Source organism: Schistocerca piceifrons, chromosome 2 (assembly GCF_021461385.2).
Source record: "Schistocerca piceifrons isolate TAMUIC-IGC-003096 chromosome 2, iqSchPice1.1, whole genome shotgun sequence".
NCBI lineage: Eukaryota > Metazoa > Arthropoda > Insecta > Orthoptera > Acrididae > Schistocerca > Schistocerca piceifrons.
The window spans coordinates 947,910,688-947,920,268 of record NC_060139.1 but is presented as its reverse complement, the minus strand read 5'-3'; the positions used below and the strand labels follow the sequence as shown (position 1 = coordinate 947,920,268).

Here is a 9,581-nt window from a genome sequence, read left to right as displayed (position 1 = left end):
TATATAGTTAAAAAATATGGCTTCCCGGCCATTGACCTTCTTGTGCGAACGCACACGCTATGCCCGAACTCGTACGGGACTTGGTAGATTAATCTGCCACGAGTAATGAGTATGATGGGCAAACATCTATTAGGCGCACTACGAATGTAGTGGTGTGGACATGTTGGGAATGTGGATCTCACGGGGCGCGTGCAAGGGACAAGTCCCTGCAGACGCACTATCCTCTGTGCCCGCGGTGGCTCAGATGGATAGAGCGTCTGCCATGTAAGCAGGAGATCCCGGGTTCGAGTCCCGGTCGGGGCACACATTTTCAACATGTCCTCAATGAAGTTCATCAACGCCTGTTTGCAGCTAAAATATTTTTATAATGTGCAGGCACTAAAAGTTTTAAAAACGGCCGGGTTGGCGATAAAAAACTGTCACTGCTAACATGATTAGTCGCAGCACTGTGTAAATTATTATGTGGAAAATGTCAGGTGGCACTGTCTTGCCAGTGTGAACAGCAGGGTAGCTCGGGGCAATGCAAGGCATGGCAAAAAACTGGCCCACACGAACGACAATTTTACCAGCTGCAAGTGGAGTTCAAAAATGGTTCAAATGGCTCTGAGCACTATGGGACTTAACATCCGAGGTCATCAGTCCCCTAGAACTCAGAACTACTTAAACCTAACTAACCTAAGGACATCACACACATCCATGCCCGAGGCAGGATTCGAACCTGCGACCGTAGCAGTCGCGAGTAGCACACCGAAGCGCCTAGAACCGCTCGGCCACCGCGGCCGGCAAGCGGAGTTCTTCCTAACATCATGCCTATGAACTTCTGATAGTGGATTGGTATCTATATACAATAATAGAGACTTTTACTAAAATTTAGCTTTTGGGTAGTTATAATTGATTTATTCAGAGTGTAAAACAAATGACTCTTCCTTGTGTAAATAAGTGCAATTCTGTAATGCGAAGTTTGCATTCACACGAAAACAGAATCTACCTTGCCTCTGAGTGCTGAAACACAGATAAGGCGTCTGCGTGGAGTGTCACGGAAGAATTACAGACACCCCCAACGGGTTATTATCCGCAGTAAATGTGCCTGATGTGCAAAAATTGAACACCGGTAACAAATCAAAATAGCAGATTAACGTATCCCGCCACTAATCGTGCTTTAATACTAATTTATTGTTAATGTTGGACACTCGTACATTCTCGGAAATGAAACTCCAGTTTAAATTTGCCATTTGTTTGCCCTGCTGTTACATAGGATTTGGGTCTGGCTAATTAATCCGCATAATTTATGGGGCGCAAGATACGTCACTGCTTCATTTTTGCATTTCATTTTTCCCTTTTACGATGCTTCGGCAAATGAACGGATGTGCTAGGCACTATTGCATTAAAGTTTTCATTTTATTTTATTCAGTTAGTTAGTTATTTATCCTTAAAGGATTAGAGCAGACGAATGTCGTAAACACACAGTATTTTTACATCATAGTTACTTAATAAATGACAATAATTGTTCAATAAATATAGTAATAAACTGGTGTTAATAGAATCAAAAAGATTTGCACAGTCTAAGTACAATGTGAATAACAATATCGACTCAGAACAAAAAAAAAACAAAAAATGGTTCAAATGGCTCTGAGCACTATGGGACTTAACACCTGAGGTCATCAGTCCCCTAGAACTTAGAACTACGTAAACCTAACTAACCTGAGGACGTCACAAACATCCATGCGCGAGGCAGGATTCGAACCTGCGACCGTAGGAGTCGCGCGGTTCCGGACTGAAGCGCCTAGAATCTCTCGGCCACCGCGGCCGGCTAGAACAAGAAACGTTAGTACTAGAGATGAATGCTGCCACTAATAATAATAATAATAGTAATAATAAAATCAAGGCAGACATTATTTTACATTTAAATATTAAAATCACGACATCCTAGGATAACGGTATTTTGGCAATAGTCTTACTGTCTCTGCGTTTGTCTTCTGTTACTCACTATTTATACGGCATCAGCCGAGTACAGAAATCGTGTGATACATGTATTACACTATATAAAAATATATGTATTTAGGCCCTGTCATAGCGTAAGTTCTTCGTAACAATACCTTCCATTAAAATGGTAGTTTTGCTTTTAACTGTAACTGAAAATTTATTTGCTGAAGCTGTAATGTGTTACAAAATACCTATAAATAGTATACTTGAAACCGGCCTAAAGCTGCAATAGTACGAACATAAAAGAAAAATTAATAAATGGTTCAAATGGCTCTGAGCACTATGGGACTTAACTGCTGTGGTCATCAGTCCCCTAGAACTTAGAACTACTTAAACCTAACTAAGGACATCACACACATCCATGCGTGAGGCAGGATTCGAACCTGCGACCGTAGCGGTCGTGCGGTTCCAGACTGTAGCGCTCGGCCACTCCGGCCTGCAAAAATTAACAATTAGAGTCATCATGGAGTTATTTGAAAAGCCATAGCATCGGTGCATTCTGTATCAAAGAAAATTTTGCGAGTTTACCTAAGAAAAAAATTGAAAATTCTGTACGCGAGAGTTCTACTGAATTTTCGTGTTATGAATAACTGCGTTTGTTTTTGTGCGAGCGCTGTGAACTGTCAGATGCCCAAATTTGCAGTCCGATCACAAACACTTCTACCCTTCGTGGCGCTGCTGCAAATGCTGGCGGAATACTGGAAGTTACGGAGTGTAAACTTCAGGTTTAAGTAAAATTTACGACTGTTTGTATCCACAGATCAACCGGTCTTTGTCCACCGACGCAGAAACGAAGAAATAAAAAAAAAATCTGCAAATCCGGATTGCGTTCATTAAAATGAATGGCCCGTTGGGCTCTGAGGGAATTTCTCAAGTTCGCTCCAATGGCGCTCCCCGGATGCGGTCCGCGATGGGCAGGGTGGGGGGGGGGGGGGTGGGGGGGGGGGGGGGGGAGCAGAAGTCGCCGTGACCGTGATTGGTCCATTAGGACGGACAACGGTGGTCCATACCTCAGCGTCAGCACACATTACCGTGATTCGGCGCTCCACTGCGTCAGCACGGCGGCGAAATTATGTTCCCAACTTTCACTGCCTACCTGCTATTGTGCTAGGCACGTTACGGTTGAAATGCAATCTCAGAAACGTCCCTCATACGCACGTTTCGCCTGTTTGTGACTCTGTAGTTTATAGACGTCGAAGAAAATGAAAAGGAGGCAGTTCAGAAGAGAGTGAGACAGGATTTCAGCCTAACCCCCATGTTATTCAATTTGTTCAGCGACAAAGCAAGAAAGGAACGAATGGAGAAATTGGGAAAACAAATTAAAAGTTCAGAGAACCGATATAGAAACATTTGGGTTTGCCAGTAACATCATGTTTAACTAGAAACGGCTAAGGAATGGGAAGACACGTTGAACGGAATGCATGGCGTCTTAAAAAGACTTTCTAAGCTGAAACTAAAGAAGTAATACAAGGCAAGTGGAGTGTAGTCTAAGTAAATCAATCGATCGTTAGGGAATTGGATTATATGAGATGACCAAAGCATTAAATGAGTAAAGTAACTCCAGGCGAAAAAATTAAGGAGAATATAGAATTCATATTGGCAGTTCACTCCACAAATAATTCGTATCATACGCTTTTGGTTTCGGAAAGTTTAGTTTGGCCTGTCGAGGTATTCCAAAAACGTTACGCCGTCTGACATTATGGAATAAAAGTAAGTGAAATATGTCAACTTCTTTTTTTTTACGTCACTTATGTCTGATAACATTCGAATAAGAAAGGAAATAAACTGGCTAGGTGTTTCAGAAGTACTATGGTGTGCTCCAGTAAATTTAATTCACTATCACATTGTCATCGGAAGAATTTAACACTGTGAACCTCTTATATCCGCTTGTCACCATATGTTAAACATATGCTGGGAGGAAACTACGTGTGTGTGAGCATTCAAAGTTTAGTGACAAGTAATACGCTAGGAATGATTTATTAATATCCATCAAAATGTCGTTAACTGCCGCTTCTAAAACTATACTTGCATCACTATTTAATGCTGCGTTTGTATAAACTGTAAACAAAACAAACATGGCACCCTGGAAATGTTACTGATGAAATATCTTCACTATAAACAATGAAAATTAAGGGCCCTAAGATGAAACCTTGGAGGATACCACATGCAATTAGTTATTAGTAGGATAGCTGAGTAATGAGTAACAGCTTAAATCAGCTACCTTTTTGACGTACTTTGTTTGCGGTTAGGAAGATCTGATGTAAACCATTTTGTTACGTCATCTATACTAGTAAATCGCTATCCCAAAACCCGACACCATTTGTGCCTAACGGCTTCCGGAGGCAACAGGAATCTGGTTTTCAATAGTTAATTATCATTCAACTATCGAACCTTGCAGTGCTTCGCAAGTGCTAAATAGGTATAGGAAATGAACACACATCCTAAATTCCTTCCATCTGTGTGCCATCTTCTCACCCTCCCTCTCTTTCCGTACATCTCTTCCTCCTCCCACCTATCTGAGCATAGCCTCCCCCCCCCTTCTCTCTGTCTCTCTCCTCGTGCCACCCTCTTCATGCCCATTTACGTCTGAACATTCAGTAGAGTGTAGTGCAAAAATGTTAAGTAAATGCTTAAATATCTTTTCGAGATTTTTGATAACAACGTTTCCCCTTTATATATTACATATATACTAATAAATGTAATAGTCCGAATGTTAGGGTATCGTGTAAAAATTTGAACTAAACTGGCAAGGACTTTTTGAGGATTATGGTAACTACGCTTACCCTTTATATGTTACATATGTATGTATATACTGTATATATTACAAAAATATGTAGCCTACGCCCATCCCAATTTTCGTCAATATATATATAAACTGTAAGTTTTTATACTACAAAAACATGTGACGGCAGAACTGCCAAACCGAACGCAACATCTTTTTTTTTTTTTTCAATTTTCTTTTTCGTATCGAAAAGCCATTATGATGTACAATTACGAACACAATAAAATAAAATAAATCAACCAAATCAGTCGAGCCGTTCTCAAGTGGTGATGTTTCACAATTCATCTTAATTCCCAACTTTTCCGTTGGATTGTCCAAAAATTTTCTTTCGTACAAACCTGGTCCTCACAATGAAGAACGCAAAAAAAAAAAAAATGGTCAAACCGTCCTCAGGTGACGATCTCTCACACATGCGGCAACTGATTTTTATTTATATGGATAGGTACTTACTGACCGAATTTAAAAATTTTAAATGCTGTCGTAATGTATTTATTAAGACCTACCCCTAAAAAACTTTTTCTCGCTAATACCCCCCTACAAAATGGAAACGAGAAAAGTTTATCGCATACTAAGTTTTCGCTGATGATATAGTTAAACGTCAGCTTCAGTCATAACGTTTTAATTTATTTATAAATTATAGAGCGCAGCAATCAGTTGTCCTTTTCTTGTAGGTTTTATTACGCAAATCCAGATTTCGGCTAGTGCCTAGCCATTATCAATGCAACATTTTCTAATTTCGATGCACGTAGTTCCGTGCTGTTCGGGCGGCAGTCACTGTTCTTTGAATGAGTAGTATTCAAAGAACTGTGACTGACGCCAAAACAACAGGGAACTAACATGCATCGAGATTAGAAAATGTTGTATTGATAATGGCTAGGCACTAGCCTAAATCTCGATTTGCGTAATAAAACCTACAAAAAACGACGACAGATTGCTGTGATCTATAATTTATATATGACATAACAGTCGCTGAGTGCACCCACTTTCCTAACGGAAGGTAACCTGATGGTTTTAATTCATTACTTCTTTACCAGTAATTCTATTCGCACTCATATTGCTGACAGTATCCACATATAACACTGAATATATCTGAAAAATTATATCATTATACGACACACAGCTTAGGAAATATGACGTCATAAACATTTAGATGCATGAAAAATTATCTGTTGCTTAAAATGGCGTGGAAATTACCCAGTCTCTGCTCACCCAGTGTTTGATGTTAAGAGCACTTAGCGACTTCCAACAATCTTCAAGCATAATTTCAAACATTTCGTCGAGTTTGTTTCGCTTATATGGTTAAATTCCAATATTTAACGCATTAACTAACCTGTAAGGTAAGCAGACGTTGGAAGCTGTTTTAATACATAAGAATTTCGTTTTTTAAAGAACCAGGATTTACTGGTTGTATCCTAATTTGCATAGAATGAGTTTTGTGATCTAGACTGTCCGAAGTCTTTAAAGGATCACAGAACCTACCAGTGACCCAGTGATTCCAAACATCTCTGCACCCATTATCCGCAAGTGCAATCAGATATTAGCCAGAACCCCACCCCTCCCCCCACCACCATCAACACCAGTACCTAACTGAATTCAGACTGAAAAAGAATTTTTTTTTTTGAACAGATTCATTCTTGAAATGAGGCATTTTAATTTTTTAGGTGTTTTATTAAACTATAAACTATAGAGTCAACAGCGAATAGCACTTATTACTAACAATACTCTCGTTTTATAGAATGATGTAGCAATTCTCAGTGCATCGCGAGTGCTACCTACAACTTCTCCACAGGAAAGAAAGTTAATTATTCACAGTAGACACATACTACAAAAATGCTTCCGCTGCAATACTACTCCTCGAAGCGACTCTTGCTTCACCCACCCGCTGCATCCCATTTAAAATCAACAACTTCAGCCACTAATAATAGTAATAATAATAATAATAATAATAACAATAATAATAACGTGTAGGCGTTACAGCAATGTAGTAGCTCTTACGCAGTGTGATTCCGTCATGATGTTACAAACTTTCAAGGATGATGCAGAAGAGTAAATGAATCAATTTGAGGGAAGGGACCCTGATCCGGAAACGACAGAGCCGAAAGTTACAATATAAGCGAAAATCGTTCTGATACCTCTGACAGTGGAATACACATGTACCGATATTGTCGTTGCAAAAATTGTAGGGTAGGCAACTTTCAGAGATGATAGTAGTATGGACCAGGAAGAAATTAAGTATCCAGTAATTGTTGACTCTGTAATGGATTAATTAAGATCTACGAAGATTTGATCATCTTTGCTGCACTGAAACACATCCCTTCTGCTCAACAAGTTACTCCTTTGTTGTGCTGTTAATTAGTTCGCTTATTGTTAGACAGTTTCTGGTCGTTTACGGGAGCTACTAGCAACTCGGAGGAAGTATTTTTATGAGGTATTTGAGCATATGTGATGCACACGTCTCAGTTTTACTGGCATACATGTATGCTACAAAGTATGTTTGTAGCGGGTGGACTGCATAGCGAAGATGATGTTTGTACTTTCGTTTCATAAGGTGTATCCTCCACCACACTGTGTCAAGCGTTAATGCCAGTATTTAAAATAAATGTAATTATTGGTAACATGAATAATTAGTATTACAGTATTTCGAAATAGTGACAATAGTAATGACCTCCTTAAAAAAATTAGTTTCGTGACCACAACACAACTGAATCTCACTCATGAAGTAACGTTTTAATCGTCAGGGGGTATTTACTCCTAGGTTGGGAACCATCACGGTAGCTTGTAATTTATTGCTTAATGAATTGAGCATAAAAAATGAAAAAATTATCCTATGGCATTGATGGCCGGAAGTCCCCATGTGGGGGATAGCGGAGGTCGACTTGCAAGTCTTTTCAGTTGACGCCACTCTGGGCAACTTGTGTGTCGATGATGTGATGATGATGATAATAACAAGTACGCTATTGGAGATAATCTTCGACCCAGCCGAGAATCGAACCGATGCCCGCTGCATGGAAATCAGACGCAAATATTCTCATTTTGAGTGAAAGTAGCGTTAACAATGGGAACCGTTTAGAAATCGAAACTGCAACTTTTACATGCATTTTGTAGTCAGGTAGTTAAGGACCCTCTCATAATTACTTTTTTCAAACTTTTAGAGAACGTTAGCAAAAGTGAAATTCGACGAAAGTTTGACGTTACTTCTGTATCTTATTTATTGCGCAAGGGCTTAACTTCAGCACATTTCAAGCTGTCGGGAAATTTTACAGTGATAAATGACTGGTTACACGAATAATTTAATATGCTACCAAACTCAGTGAGAAGTTCCACTAAACCTCTCCGGCGGTGGTGGAGCAGTTTACTGTAAAGCAGATGTGTTCTTGCGGTCTGCTGAAAAGCATAAACGTCGGAGCGGCTGCACAGCGTCACGGAAAACGATATGCAAAAATGTTTTGAGCTGTGGAAGGAACGAACAGAATCGTACATATACCCTGATGTGTTGAATGTTGAAGGATATAAAATAGTTTTATTGAACTCGCCGCTGTTTTCATAAATCATAGATCGACTACCACCAGTCAATGTATTCCTAATGGATTGCTTCAGATGAAAACTGATTTAAAAACTATAACCCGAAAATCCGCCTAATAGGATCTGATAAAACATAACACACACTTTTGGCGACTGCATGAAATTGCTTGAAATTGTCATTCTTTTCATATATATCTTTTTCCTCGAACGTACCAACTTTCTTCATGTTTTTAAAGTTTTCGTAGATTGAATTTCTTTTAGTAATTATCATCAACTTTACTAACATTTATTGGAAGTTAGAGCCACCTCTTATTTACAAGCCGGCCGCGGTGGCCGTGCGGTTCTAGGCGCTGCAGTCGGGAACCGCGGGACTGCTACGGTTGCAGGTGGAATCCTGCCTCGGGCTTGGATGTGTGTGATGTCCTTAGGTTAGTTAGGTTTAAGTAGTTCTAAGTTCTAGGGACTGATGGCCTAAGACGTTAAGTCCCATAGTGCTCAGAGCCATTTGAACCATCAAATACCTGGATTCTGAAAACTACATAGTTTTGCTTAAAAAGCAATATCTTAATTACTATTAATTAATTGATACATCGGTAATTCTTGTCCAGGCGAAATCCGGTATCAGTTTCGTAATCTTATAATCAAACTGGATTGTTCGATATACATCATGCTAACATTTTGTTTGATTTTTTATTTTGACGTTTTTCTAGAGATTTTTGTTTCTTATGTTTCCAGCCCTTCCACTATTTGTCAACCCAGTTCAGCGTATGTATTGTAGATACTTTTTGCTTGCCATCAGAACCTAAAATACGTGAAGGCACTTCCAGTATCGTGTGGACGCACTAAACTGAGTGTATAATAAGTGATCAATATAACTTAAATTTACATGACACTTAATTTAATCCATAAGTCGAGACGTAACTCTGATGTAAGGCTTCTCTGAAACCACGGGAATGACGTCATTAGCCCGTAATAGACCACCCCCGCCCCCCCCCCCAATACGATAAGTAAAAACACGGTGTTTCTTAGTTTGGGAATCTTCACTGTCAATTTTGATTTGAATAATGTCGTTTTATTTCATTTAAAAGTAGAGCTCCAACTGGCCACCGCCAGAGAAATTCGACTATTATGTAACAGGACGGAGTACAAGAACTCGTCTTTAATGGTTCAAATGGATCTGAGCACTGTGGGACTTCTTAGCTGAGGTCTCAGTCCCCTAGAACTTAGAACTACTTAAACCTAACTAACCTAAGGACGTCACACCCATCCATGCCCGAGGCAGGATTCGAACCTG

At 39.6% G+C, this 9,581-nt stretch overlaps 1 non-coding gene across 1 annotated transcript; it reads left to right on the top strand.

The window, feature by feature from the left end:
- Window positions 1-228: 228 nt before the first annotated feature.
- Trnat-ugu lies at window positions 229-303 on the top strand. The gene has a single exon. It is a non-coding gene; the product is annotated as a tRNA-Thr (tRNA).
- Window positions 304-9,581: the final 9,278 nt, after the last annotated feature.